This window comes from Microtus pennsylvanicus, chromosome 4, assembly GCF_037038515.1.
Source record: "Microtus pennsylvanicus isolate mMicPen1 chromosome 4, mMicPen1.hap1, whole genome shotgun sequence".
Taxonomy (NCBI): Eukaryota; Metazoa; Chordata; class Mammalia; order Rodentia; family Cricetidae; genus Microtus; species Microtus pennsylvanicus.
Window position 1 is genome coordinate 65,441,725 of NC_134582.1, and position 14,317 is coordinate 65,456,041.

The 14,317-nt window shown below is 46.6% G+C and overlaps 1 protein-coding gene across 1 annotated transcript in view; it reads left to right on the forward strand.

Moving 5' to 3' along the window:
• Positions 1-14,317, forward strand: part of Kctd1 (potassium channel tetramerization domain containing 1) — a 202,531-nt gene that overhangs the window by 20,054 nt on the left and 168,160 nt on the right. The window lies entirely within an intron of this gene.

Consider the following 14,317-nt stretch of genomic DNA (forward strand, 5'->3'; position numbering starts at 1 on the left):
ACGGGTGTTGTGTGTGCGTGTCCCACTCTGTCTGTTGACGGGTGGTGTGTGTGCGTGTTTCACTCTGTCTGTTGACGGGTGGTGTGTGTGCGTGTCCCATTCTGTGTCTGTTGAGGGGTGGCTGCCTGGCTGGCCTTGGGCGTTTCTCTCTTTTTCTCCCTCATTCTCTCCCTCCTTTCTTCCCTCCTCTCAGGCCTGGATTTCTTTTTTTTTTTTTCAAGACAGGGTTTCTCTGTGGCTTTGAAGCCTGTCCTGGAACTAGCTCTTGTAGACCAGGCTGGTCTCGAACTCACAGAGATCCGCCTGCCTCTGCCTCTGCCTCTGCCTCTGCCTCTGCCTCTGCCTCTGCCTCTGCCTCTGCCTCTGCCTCTGCCTCTGCCTCTGCCTCTGCCTCCCGAGTGCTGGGATTAAAGGCATGCGCCACCATCGCCGGGCTCATGCCTGGATTTCTCCTACTTACTTTCTCTGTCCACCAACCCTGACTATCCCTTGCCTGCCCAGCTGTTTGCCATTCAGCTTTTTATTAGACTAATCAGGCGCTTTAGGCAGGCAAGGTGAAACAGCAACTCATCTTTACATAATTAAAGAAATGTAGATAAACAAACATAACACCTCTTCACATTGTTAACAGAAGCAGCAGACACAAACGTAACACTTCTCTGCCTAGTTAAAATAATAACAGCTTCTGAATGCATTTGTGTTCTAGAATCCTCTCCAGAGAGGTGAACAGGCCGCATCTCACAGGGATGACTGTTTGCCTCGTCTGTTGAAAAGATGATGAGAGAATGAATGGAGTTAAATCAGAGCTCAACTTCTGTCTCCAGTTCCTGGAACTGGTAGAGTGGAGGGTGACCACACTAAGTGGGCTGACCCCATAATAGAAGACTTAGCACATTTCACAGCCTGCCCACATGCTCACCACCTCCTCCTCACAGCTAACCTCAGCACCACCCCCAGCAATCTGGCTCGGCAGCCTGCTGCGGGCCTGTCAGAGAGCTGCCTTCCTTTTCGGAGGCTTGGGGGGCCAGAGAGCCAGGGTGGAAGCACTGAAGTGTCGATGTCATCCTGAAACAAAGGGGGACTGAGGGGAGCAGGCAGCTCAGATGGAGCGTGTAAGACCCCCCCAACCTCAACCCCAGCAGGAGCAGAGCTAGGGAGATGGAAGGAACGGGAGAAGTGGCCAGAGAGATGAGTGCAGGTTTCCAGATACTGGGCAGGAAAAGAGAGAAGGACCAGCCCAGCGATTTACACACCCAGAACAGTGCTGACCTCTGTGAACCCTGGTGAACTCTTCTTCATCATTGGAGAGGTTATCATGAACATGAACAGTAGGCACCGGCCCGGGAGGCTGTGATGGGTCCAAGCCTGGGTGTGGGTGTCCCAGGCAAAGAATTTCCCATTTGTTACAAAGTGTGTGTGTGTGTGTGTGTGTGTGTGTGTGTGTGTGTGAGAGAGAGAGAGAGAGAGACAGAGAGAGAGAGAGAGAGACAGAGAGAGAGAGAGAGACAGAGACAGAGAGAGACAGAGACAGAGACAGAGACAGACAGAGACAGAGACAGAGAGAGACAGAGAGAGTAAGCTCGTGGATTCGAATAACAGAAGAGGTATCAGATCCCCTGGAACTGGAATTACAAAAAGTTTTGAGCTGTCATGTAGGTGCTAGGAGCCAAGCCCAGGTGTTCTTAACCACCAAGCCACTCTACCATCCCCCAGAGTAGCTCTGTAACCGGATTGTGGATGCCTGGTTGTCAGGGGCAGGAATCCCTCTTCTGTTCAAGGAAGCACTGCTGTGGCACAAGAGACCTCACCTCCTGTCGCGAGCTCAGGCTGGGGTGGAGGGCGTGATTAAAGAAATTGCTGCCATCTAAACAAAGACCAGATTCTTGGGGGTTTCCCAGAAGTTGGTGTAGGGAAGCCAAGCTTGCTCGGGGAGTGTGTACAAGGCTAGGGGGCCTTACGTGCCCAAGTGAGACTTCCATTCAAGAGCAGTTCCAACAACAAGAACAAAGAAATGGCAGAGGCAATTTCATATCCACATCTTCATAGTTTCTTACCCCAGCCCTGTGAAGCAGCACAGAGTTTAATGTTGTTGTTCTCATTCCGTGGATGAGAAAACTGAGTCTCAGAGATGTCAGGGTCTCTTCAGTTTCCCGAGGACGTCACTGTATAGAGATGTCAGGTTCTGTTCGGTTTCCTGAGGACATCACTGTGTAGGATAAATGGGCCAGAGATCAGCACGAAACAAGTGATATCTACTAACCACCAGGGACAAAGTTTCCAGTCTGAAAACAAAATCCCCAGAAACTGCGATAAGCAATAAATGTTTTCATCAGTATGGGGTGGGGTTTGAACTCAGAGTCTCACACAGGCTACGCAAGAACACTGCTGCTGAGCTATGTCCCCAGCCCTTTCCCAATTTAACTTGGAGACAAGGTCATGTGAGGCCTGAAGACCCATTCTCGCCTCCGTCTCTTTGGTAGCTGGGACTATGGGCACCACTGTATCATGGTGGAGATAGCAATAGTTTAATGCAAGCTTTGGGAACAAAATGCACAGAAGCTATGGGGAACCAAATATGAAAATAATCGATAAAGATAGGGTCTAAGGTAGCTGGAATTGGAGAAAGGAGTAAGGCAAGAGAAGTATAGGGTTCTGTTTTGAGTTGTTTTGGGTCAGGTCTCATATAGTTCAGCCCGAACTCAAAGCCACTTGTAGTCAAAGATGATTTCGGATTTCTGATGCCCCTGCCTCCACCTCCGCAGGGCTGGAATTATAGGTGTGCACCTCCATGGGCAGTTTTCTGCAGGGCTGGAGATGGAACCAGGGCCTCAGGCATGGTAGGCAAGCAGTCTACCAAGTGAGCAATCCCCTAATTCCTAGGAGTCTTTCTCTATTAATAGGGTTTCTGGTAAGCCTAGATTTAAAACAAAAATCATTCATTTTTATGTGTATGTGTGAGTGCCTACATGTATGTATACACACCACACCGCACATTCATGCAGTGCCCTAGGAGGCCGGAAGCATGTCAGATCCCCTAGAACTAGAATCACAGCCCACTGTGAGCCACTATGGGTGCTGGGAACCAAATCCTGAGCCTCTCTACAAAAACTGCCAGTGCTCTTAACTGCTGAGCCATCTCTCCAGTTCAGCAAGGATATAAAACATAATAATTGAAGGATTAATAGAAGCTCAGAGAAAGAAATTGAGGTTCAACCTGAAGATTCGAAAAGCAAAGCAGCCAGCCACTGGCTCTTACCTCTACCTCTGTCTGAAATGGCGATCCTGCCTCCAGGAATCTCAGAATGAGACTGAGCCTGAGAGCTGTCTCCTCCTGTTTTATAATGCTCTCTAGAGCTGGGATTAAAGGCTTGTACCACTGGGATTAAAGGCATTCACCGCCCGGTTTCTATGGCAACTAGTGTGGCTACTGGGATTAAAGGTGTGTGTTACCACTGCCGGATTCGTAAGGCTGACCAGTGGGGCTGTTTTCCTCTCTGATCTTCAGGCAAGTGTTATTTATTAAAATACAAATGAAATGCCACTACAAATAATATTTGTATAGTTTTCAGATTCTCCCTCTTGCTTCCTGAATGTTTTGAACCTCTCTTAAATGTTACCACTGCCATCTCTGCTGCAGCTCTCAGAGGGTGTTGGGTGTGTGGCTTGCAGAGTTGTGCTGCCTGGCTTTAAATCCTGGGGTCCATACTTCCCCACTGTGTTCTCCTGGGGAAGCCACAGTCCACAGCTCCTGCTCCTCTGTAACACTGAGAGAAATGAGGTTCACCTTAGGGGCCAGTGAACACACATTGCCGTTCACCTTAGGGGCCAGTGAACACACACTGCTGTTCACCTTAGGGGGCCAGTGAACACACACTGCCGTTCACCTTAGGGGCCAGTGAACACACACTGCCGTTCACCTTAGGGGCCAGTGAACACACACTGCCCTCCGGGTGCAAAGCTCTGCTGTTCCTGTTGCTCCCAGGACCAAGGCTAAAGCAGTGCAGGATGCTGACAGCAGGTTTTTGTTGCTTTGTTTTGTCAGAAATCACCTGTAAACATAAATTTTGATTCTGTGACTCTCTCACACACCGTATCACTTTGTTTACTTTAATCCAGCCTTTTCTCTCTGTGGGACGCCCCATTCCTCCTCTTTTGCTTTCGTCCCCGTGTCTTGGAACCCATGCTGACATTCCCGAACTGGACATGGCACATGCCTGTAGTTCCACTGATGGGGTGCTGAAGCAAAAGACTCTGAACGTGAAAGCTAACCTAGGCTGTATGACAAAATTCTGCATCAAGAAATTTGAAGAAATACACTTTAAAAAAAAACCTGAAAAAAATCCAATATGTATGTTTTTATATTTCTCTCTATATTTCCATAGTGAGATATAGACATGACATACTAATGTGTATAACAATACACACACTCGGATATGAAGGCCGGGGACTCGTGTTGCATAGAACAGGATGGTGTCATAGAGACTATTCTGAATTCTACTGGTGAATAATAACCTAGAAATTCCAGCGACTAAATCCCTGTCTGTCAGTGGCGTACACTGGTCCTCACCACAACTCAATCTCCTATTCTCTGTGGACACGGCTGCACTTGACCCCACTTCTGACAAGAGAGCTGCAGTCGCTGGTACTGATCGAAGGTTCCGATGTTGTAGATTCATTCGCCCAGCTCTAGAACATGATATAAATGGAATCCCACACAGCCAGGACTCGGCTATGACTGAATTATTTTGTCAGTGTCACATTGTTTTAGATTGAACCACGATGCTTGTCTTGGTTCTTTTTTCTGTTCCTGGGATCAAACACCCTGACAAAGGCAGCAAAGTAAGGGAGAAAGGGTTTCTTTTGGCTGACAGTTTGAGCTGGCCACCTATCAAGGCAAGGAAGCCATGGCATAGGAGCTTCAGGCTGATCACGTGGCACCCTCAGTCAGGAAGCAGACAGTGGTGAGTGTGCACAGATCATTTTCTCCTTATTATCTGACCCACGATCCCAGCTCAGGGAATAGTACCACCCACAATAGGAGGGTCTTCTTGCCTCAGTCTACCTATAAAGACAATCCCATTGAGATTCAGGGAGAACAGCTTCCTAGTTGATCGCATAGATGTTCAAGTTAACAGTGAAGATTAGCAATCATACTGTTGCGTGTAAAATAGTTCTGGTCATTGCTGAGTGGCCTTCCATTGTACTCATAAGCCACAGTTTATTTTTTGACGTCTATTTTACATAAACATATCTATTTTAATAGATACTTCCTAGATTTTAACCCAAATGCCATAAACACCACGTTTCTGACCACAGCATATATTGTAGGAAGTTTTTATTTTGGCAGACTTGGTGGACCTGGTGTCATGTGTCCTTACTTTACATGACTATGGCAAACTATAGCATCTTTTGTACATTTGTCTGGATTTATGGCTCTATAAACTCTATCCCTTTTTCTCTATTCTTCTGTCGTGTCACCAGTTTCTAAAGCCACTTCCTGTGTTATATAATTTTTTTGTTATTTTAATTATAGCTTTTTTAAACCCCAAATCTATCATGTGACTTGAATTTGTTTATAATAGCATTTACTACAGGCGGGGTATAGACTTTAAATTTTTTTATCATAATTTTCAAATAATAGTTGTATGTATTGTGGGATCATATAAATACGCCATCTTTATCTTTGTATGGCCTCTATGTTTTCCAGTCTTAAACAAGTTTCTTTGTCTCTGTGTTATCTGTGAACTTTTCTCAATATTGCTGTAATAATTTGTTTTGTTTACACTTAATACTGTAATCTCTGGGCGATGTGTTTTTGCAGAAGGTTATTTTATTTTAGCTGGACAGCCAGTTACACTGGTATTGTTGTGTGAGTAATTTGTCTTCCCACTGAGCAGAACTGCTCATTTGGTGTATAATGTAAGTTAAATTCTCACATAGAAGACTGTTCCTAGGTTCTCTTTTCCACTGACCATTCTTCTTCCAATGCTCACATAACCCTTATTTCCTGTCATCTTTACACTGTGCTTTTAGGTCTGCGGAGTCAATTCCCTTCTTTGCTATTTCCTTCCAGGATTTTTGTGCTGATTTTAAACATCGATTCTCCCGTGAAAGCTTGAAATCATTTTGTGTAGGCTCCTGCCACCCTGTGGGTTACAATTTGGGAATCATTGCTCTAGACAAATGGTTTCCTCTTTTGCTCTTTGAAAAAGCCAATGTCATTCTGACCTCGGGACCAGCACAGGCTGGTTCCTCAATGGGACCTCTCCTTCTGTGTGTTCTTTCCTGCAAGTTCCCTCTCATCCTTACAGTTCCAGTTCAAACTTCTCTTTCACAGGTCAGTGCCCTGAGTCACAGTTGCCACTGTATGCTGGACCCCCAGTAAACCTCAACATCACCACAGCTTTTACTGAACCTTGAATTACATAGTACTTGTATGTTTATCCACTGACATTTGCTTCTCAAAGGTCTGACCCCAGCCACCTCTTCTGCCTCATACTCCCTCACTCAGCACGCGGCTGAGCATAGTGGATGTTACTGATAAATCAATGAGTGAAAGGCCTCTGTGCCTGGTACCCGCTCCGTCCGCTTGGTAGCTACTGTGCTGAGGCAGTATCATGGCTGCACTGTGCTATAGGTACCTTTCCTCTTGCTTGATTAAACCCCTGACATGAACAATGAGGAAATCTTACTCCCCTCAGTTCCGGAGGTTTCCATTAGTGATGGGTGATGGGGGGGTGGTGATGTGGCAGGCTGGCAGCGACATTCACCATCATGCCAGACAGGAGGCAGAGTGGAGAAGGAACAGGAAGATGTCAGATAGAGGCCCCAGGGCACAACCCAAGAGAATTTCTTCCCTCAATCTGAACTCACTTTCCACACTTCCACATCACCCCAAGTCTTATCATGTCAAAGTCTTCAGGAGCCGACTGTCTCTGGGATAGAAAGGAGAGATGCACTTCGTTTCCCACCAGACCATTCTCCATCCAGTCCTGTCAACTGCCAAGATTCACCACCACACCGCTTAGAGTGGTGCACTGTAATCCCTATGTTCGCAGCCACGGGAGGAGGCAGGACTCCAGTGTCTTTCTTGGCTATATAGGAAGTTCCCGGTCAGCCTGGGCTACGTCAGATCATGTCTCAAAAATAAAAACAGGCTGACCAGATGGTTCAGTAGGTAAAAGCACTTGCTGCAAAACCTGATGACATGAGGTTGACCATATTGTGGAAGGAGAGAGAATGGACTCCTGAGAACACTGTCCCTTGACTTCTACACCCATCGTGACCCCTGCACGCACGCGCATACACACACGTGCCCACACTCACCACAGATATAAATAAACATATTAAAGAGTGTTTAAATAAATAAAGATCAACCATGACAACTCCCCCCTTTCCCTCCATCTTCCATTCCTGCAGCTTTTATTGCCAACGAAGTGGGGTGGAGGTGACTAAGGGCAAAGCCATCGACTGATGGAAACTGCCCACACTTCCTTCCTCACACTTTGCCTTGGGCTTCTCATCATCTGAGCCAGAAAGACAACCCCCGCTCTTCCTGTTCTTCGGGGACAACCTCAGACTTCCTGAGACTATCAAATCTTATTTATTCAGTCACTGAAAGTCCCCCGGTGCCTCAGCAAATACACACACTTTGCAGAGCTTGAAAAGTCATCAGAAACTCTCCTGCCTTTATGAGCCACACTTAAAAAAAAAAACACTCTGCACTCTTAAAATTATCACTCCGCCCAGATGTGAAGCCAGCCGTGGTGACTGGGGTGCACGTTCCGCAGTTCTGGCCGAGAGGGCAATTTAATTAGAAGCCTCTGTCTCTAGGCACCTGGAACTCCACCCCACCCCAAAAAATAATTCTTTAGGATGAAACTCACGCTGCTTCTCAGCCTGAAGGTGTATTTTCTTGCAGAGCATTGAGTAAGATTTCATTTAGGCTATTTTAAAAATCCTAGTAAAAGGGCAAAGGGGGGATTTCACCACTTAAGAAATCACTCAGATACTTTTTTACTTAAAAAAAAAAAACTCAAAGCAAAGTGATTTCCTAAGAACTTTCAAGTTGCCTTTCTTGGTGCCTTTGGCACGTATAAAGAAATTCCGTTGAACCGTAATGAAGTTGTTTCCCAAATGTATGTTGTTTGGATAGAGATTCATTTCCACTTTTTAAAAGCAACAGCGTAAAAATGATCCATGCGGAATTATGCAAAAATCACATCCGTGGCCAGGGGCTGTATGTGTGTGTGCATGTGTGTTTGTGTGTGTGCATGTGTGTTTGTGTGTACATGTGTTTGTGTGTGTGCATGTGTGTTTGTGTGTACATGTGTTTGTGTGTGCATGTGTATGTTTGTGTGTGTTTGTGTGTGCATGTGTGTTTGTGTGTACATGTGTTTGTGTGTGCATGTGTGTTTGTGTGTGCACGTGTATGTTTGTCTGTGTGCATGTGTGTTAGGGATGCATGTGTGTATTGGTCAGCTACTTGGGTTTTGTATGAAAATGACCTCAGAAGCCTGTGAGGGTCAGCCCTGATTTTGCAGGTGAGAAAACTCGTGTCCGAAGGGTTGCCGGAGTGCCTTGGCCTGAATGAGGATGTGAATGGTGAAACGTGTGCTTCACACAGAACCCAGTGGATTTTGGAGCGCGCCTTGCCTGGGGTGAGGCTGTAATCACACAGATCCTGGCAGTTACATGAGGGGATGTACGGCCCTGGCAGATCATGTAAGGGGAGCTGGGCGGGGTCCAGGCAGCCTCCTGGCAGCCTGCCTGTCTGTGTGGGCACTAGTTTGCCTTCTTCCAGCCATTCACCATTTTCAGTGGTGAAAATCTATTCCACCACCGAATTCCCAGCCTCCTTGAGAAGCAGGTGCTTCTTCCCATGTGGGAAAATGAACCCGAGACTTGACTCAAAGAGGCTCGTGCCTGTAAGCCAGCCTTTGGGAGGTAGAGACAGGAAGATCTGAAATCCAAGGCCACACTCAACTGCACAGTGAGTTTGGGGCCAGCCTGGGCTACATGGGATCTGTCTCAAAAAAAGAAAAAGTGAAAATGTCCAAGAGTTAGGCCTAGGGGCACAAGCCTTTAATCCTATCTACTCAAGAAGCTGAGGCAGGAGGATTCAAAATTCAAAGTGTGCCTGAGCTACAGAGAAAGTTCAAGGCCAGCCTAAGCAACTTAGTGGGACTTGGTCTATAATTAATTAATAGTTCTAAGACCAGGTCACCCAGGTTTGAGTAACCCTTCCTTTTGTCCAATATCACTAGAAATCGGATAGACATAAACCTAAATTAAAATGAATGCTAAATTGCATAGTATTGGAGTGTTCCATTGTGGTTCTTTCGTTTACTGACCACAACTAATTAAGGTGACCAAAGAAATACAGCTTGATCATACAGCAACCTTTCCACAGAGAGTATTTCTGGAGCTGAGAGAATGGCAGCTGTGGACTGTGGTGACATTTAAAATCATGCTACAGGGGCTGGAGAGATGGCTCAGTGGTTAAGAGCACTGCCTGCTCTTCCAGAGATCCTGAGTTCAATTCCCAGCAACTGCATGGTGGCTCACAACCATCTGTAATGAGATTTGGTGCCCTCTTCTGGCCTGCAGACAGAATACCAAGAACACTGTATACATAATAAATAAATAAATCTTTAAAAATAAAATAAAATCATGCTACAGTACGGATCAAACCATAGGGATTTGCTGGTGTGCAGTTTTCTTCCATGTTTCTAGCTGTATTATACGAGGTTGGATAAGGTCATTTTCACACAAACAAGTGTGAATTTGCTGGGGTGCAGTTTTCTTCCATGTTTCTAGCTGTATTATGCGAGGTTGGATAAGGTCATTTTCACACAAACAAGTGTGAATTTGCTGGGGTGCAGTTTTCTTCCATGTTTCTAGCTGTATTATGCGAGGTTGGATAAGGTCATTTTCACACAAACAAGTGTGACATGCACATTGGTGCTCATACCCAAACCCTGCAGCTCTTTTTTACCCCGGCTAAGCCCCTTATTTCCATAAACAGTTTGTTTCTGTTTTCATGATGTGTGTACACTTGACTTTATGCATCTGTAGTGTTCAGTGCAGACAAGTGAGAGGAAGCAGGCCATGCTGGTCCTTCCATAGATGGACCGGATCCATTACTATGAAGACCTTGATTACATGCACTCCCCTGCAGAGAGAGAATTGCACTCTTCTGGGAAAACGTCCAGTGTGTGTAACGAGCCACACTTCCAGCAGCGAGGCTGGCACCACAGTGCTGCATGGTGTCCAGCGACTGTGACCGCAAAGCACATTGCAGCTCCATTTGTTTTATTCAAATGCGTCGTGTGCATCTGGTCGGGAACCTGTGAACCTGGTGTGGATTACACACACAAAGATTTTGTGATGAGCAAACCAATAATATGAGATGCTCTCCAAGACCCAAAAGTAATAAGACAAGGGGTGCAGCAAAATGGTTCAGTCGGTAAGGGTGCTTGCCTCCAAATCTGGCAGCCCGACTTCAGCCCTCAGGGCCCGAATGGTAGATGGGTGTGCTGGCTCCTGAAGGTTGTCCTCGAATGCTACGCCTTTGCCATGGCAAGTGTACACTTGCGCATGCGCGCGCACGCGCGCGCGCGCGAGCGCACACACACACACACACACACACACACACACACACAAATAAGTAAATAAATTTAAAAAATTAAATCGTGGCGAAAATAAATGACAATAGAAGGTGATACACTACTTTCCACATGAAGTTTGAAGTACAGAACTGGCTTAGCCTGGAAACACTGTGGCCCCTGAGACCAGTCAGAGAACGTCGCAGAAGGCGGTGGGACATAAATTAGGCCTGGAGATCGTCAAAAGATGTATGGTTACCATGGAGCTTTCTTTCTGTTTCCGGGATCTATCAACTGACTACCCAGGGACTGTGATGGCCACACCCTCTCCTCAAATGTTCTCTCCCATCAGTCTCAGCTCCTGTGTGTCAGTGAACATCAGCACCTGAGCAAGTCCCTGCCTGCCCAGCCAAGCAGCCTTCCCCAAGTCAAACCCTTTCCCTCATTCTGTTCCCTTTTCCTCCTAGACATCTCCAATATGCAATCTGCCTCCTCCAAGCCCCGGGATGAGAGCACAGCTTCATGAACGAGGGCATGCCTAGCATAGGTTTAGGCAGTTACGTTATAAGCAAATGAAATCCCACTTGAACCAACTCCAACAATAAAGGTATTTTCTTGGCCACTGATGCTGTAAGTCCCAGTACCCATTACTGAGGGAAGATCGAATTTCTCTCTTTCTGTTTGCCACAGTACCAGCTTCGGCTTAAATCTCAAGGTGGCAAAAGGATTACAGCAGCTCCAGGCTTCACACTAACATAACATCCTTCATGGTACAGGGCAACTCTTCCCAAGGATTCGAGGAGTCTTGAATGTCTGATCAGGCGGACTGGAGTCATTTCATGTGCTCTCTCTCCAAAGCCATAGCAGTTGGTCCAGAGAGAAGATGTTGGGTTGTCTGAGCCAGGGTAGAAGATGCAGAGATTTAAAAGAAGGAAACGCTGGTAGGAGGTGAACTGTGGAGAAGGATGCTCGCTAATCACACCGAAAATCTGAATGCAGAAAGACATGTAGGGTCTTCGTGTGAAGAGGCTATTTTGTTTTTTCTAAAAGGGTCTTGCTGTGTAGCTCCAGCTAGCCTCAAACTCATGGTAATCCTGCCTCAGCCTCCTAGCTGCAGGGTTCACAGATGAGATTTCACACCAGCTGCTGCCGATGACCTTAGAGGGAGTGTTTAGCTATCATTCAAGGAAAGCTTGATTTTTTTCACAGTCTCATGAATGACATGCCAAGGGGAACATAGGTAGATGTTTGTAGACCCTGTGACAAGAGGTGTCAGTGTGGGGAGGGATGGGGTAGATTGTTGGGGACAGAGAAAGTCTGGAGCCAGGAAAGCCTAGGAAGAATAGTCTAGACAAGCGCAAGGGTAAGATAATGAGAAGACAGAGCTGGGGCTGGGTACGTAGTCATGTGGTCCAGTGCTTGCCCAGACCTGGGGGTCCATCCAAAGCACCCCATGAACCAGGCATTGCACATACATGTAATCCCAGTCCTTGAGAGGTAGAGGCAGGAGTTGAGGTCACTTAGGCTACATAGTGAATTCAAAGGCATCCTGGGCTACAAGAGACCCTATCTTAAAAACAAACAATCCAGAAATGTGTCCAAAACTAGTATGAACCAGTGTAAGAGCTGGCTAGACAGAGAAACTGGCAAGTCTCCTAGACTAAACCAGCTGCTGGGGGCCTGGAAGACCTGCCTGCCACTTCCCCCTATGTCCCTTCTCTTCCCAGGTCACAGCCACCTTCTTTGCATTTCTGATCTACTCAACTTGGTTCTTGACAAACCCAAGAGGCTGCAGGCATATCTCCAAATGCCACCACCTGTCTCCTCACAGCTGGTGGGCTCCTAGACCTGCTTCAGGTCATGCTTAAAAGTCACCTTCTTTGAGAATCTGCCACAATCCCAAATTAGCATACACCCATTGTTTCTAGTAAGTTCCCCTTTTCTGTTTTGGCACTCACCCAGACCATATTGGAAGGACTCTGGGCCTGTGTCCAGATGACTAGGAGGAAACAATATGCCCCCAGAAGGTTTGCCTAGAGAAATGGCTTCAGGGAAATATGATGGCTTTGATGTGGGTGTCATTGATGTGACCGAATCTTGGACAGAAGTAACTTTAACTGAAAACAGGTTAGTTTAGCTCAGTTTCATGGTAAAGAAGGCTTAGTGGCAGAATCAGCTTTGTCTAAGACAACAGAAGCTTGCAAAATGTCTTACACTCAATTGGGACTGAGAAACACAGAGCTTTGATCAGAGGTAGACTATGCTATAACCCTGAAGGCCCACGCCCACCCAGTGACCCACCATTGCAGCCTTTCTCCTATCCTGGCATGTTCCAGAAACTTCCCAAACAGTGCCGCCTGCAGGTCACCAAGTACCCAAACACATGATCCTATGGTGGGTAGTCACACTCAACTCTTACTCCCTTCCCCGTACATACTCCTATGCTGTGGTAGCAATGAAAACGGGGGAAATTGCTGTTTTTGGAAGCCTGCAGTGTTGATGATGACATAGCCTCTTCATTCCTTAAACAGCAAGGACACAAGCTGCATGTACTCAAATGTCACTGGGCTGTAACAGAGAGGAAGGATGATGGACACTTTTCACATTCATTATTTTATCAATTGCAAAAATGGAGCACATAGTCTCTTTTACACAATCAGAGGCAAAATCTACACAAAATTAAGAAATAAGTACTGCTTGGGGGATAGTTAGTGCTGGGGGGATTGTTAGTGTTGGGGGATTGTTAGTGCTGGGGATTGTTAGTATTGATGATTGTTAGTGTTGGGGGATTTTTAGTGTGGGGGATTGTTAGTGCTGGGGGATTGTTAGTGTGAGGGATTATTAGTGTTGGGGGATTGTTAGTGTTGGGGGATTGTTAGTGCAGGGGATTGTTAGTGCTGGGGATTGTTAGTGCTGGGGATTGTTAGTGCTGGGGATTATTAATGCTGGGAGATTATTAGTGCTGTGACATTATCAGGGACTGCCCACACAGGAAGCTGGCACTGGGCATCTCAACAGAATCAACTCTACTTTCTCACTGAAGGAGCTGATTAGCCTACTTAGGGCAGCAAGATTCTCCCATGTTTAGGAAACAGCAGGAATGTGCATGTCATATATGTCTAGACTGAACTCTGTCCTCTCCTGTCATATTGGAAATTAGAGGAGTGTGCTGAGCTGTACCCTTCAGCAGAGGGCCTACAAGAGGATGGGCAAGACTCTGCATTTGATGCCCAGGACTGTAACATCCACACACATCCAACCCAAAATGCCATTCCTCCTGTAGAACTTCTCAGAGAGGAACACAGTTGCTTCATTTCTAGCTTGGTAATAAGAGCCCTGATATGCACGACAGAAAACCACCTAGAAGAGAATGCTAAGCAGATCCACAGCACCTCACACTCTGTAGAGATCCACTCAGAACCGACCAACCCACTCAATGCTGAGCTCCCACCCTGTTCACCCTTTTCCTTGTCGTGGGACTTTGTGTGAGGAAGATGGAGATGGAGGTGCTCTGTTCTAATTTCCTTCATTCCTTGACTTGTGATTCCTGAAGAAGCAGGTGGGATCTGCTGCTCTGGTACTCCATGGTGGGGCTCTCCAACACCTCCTGCCTTACTATCCAGGGACCCTGATGTTGCACAGTAGGTCAGTAGCGCCTGTAACCACCGTTAGCGTCCTGTAAGCTCAAGCCCCTGAGTCTTCCCACTCGG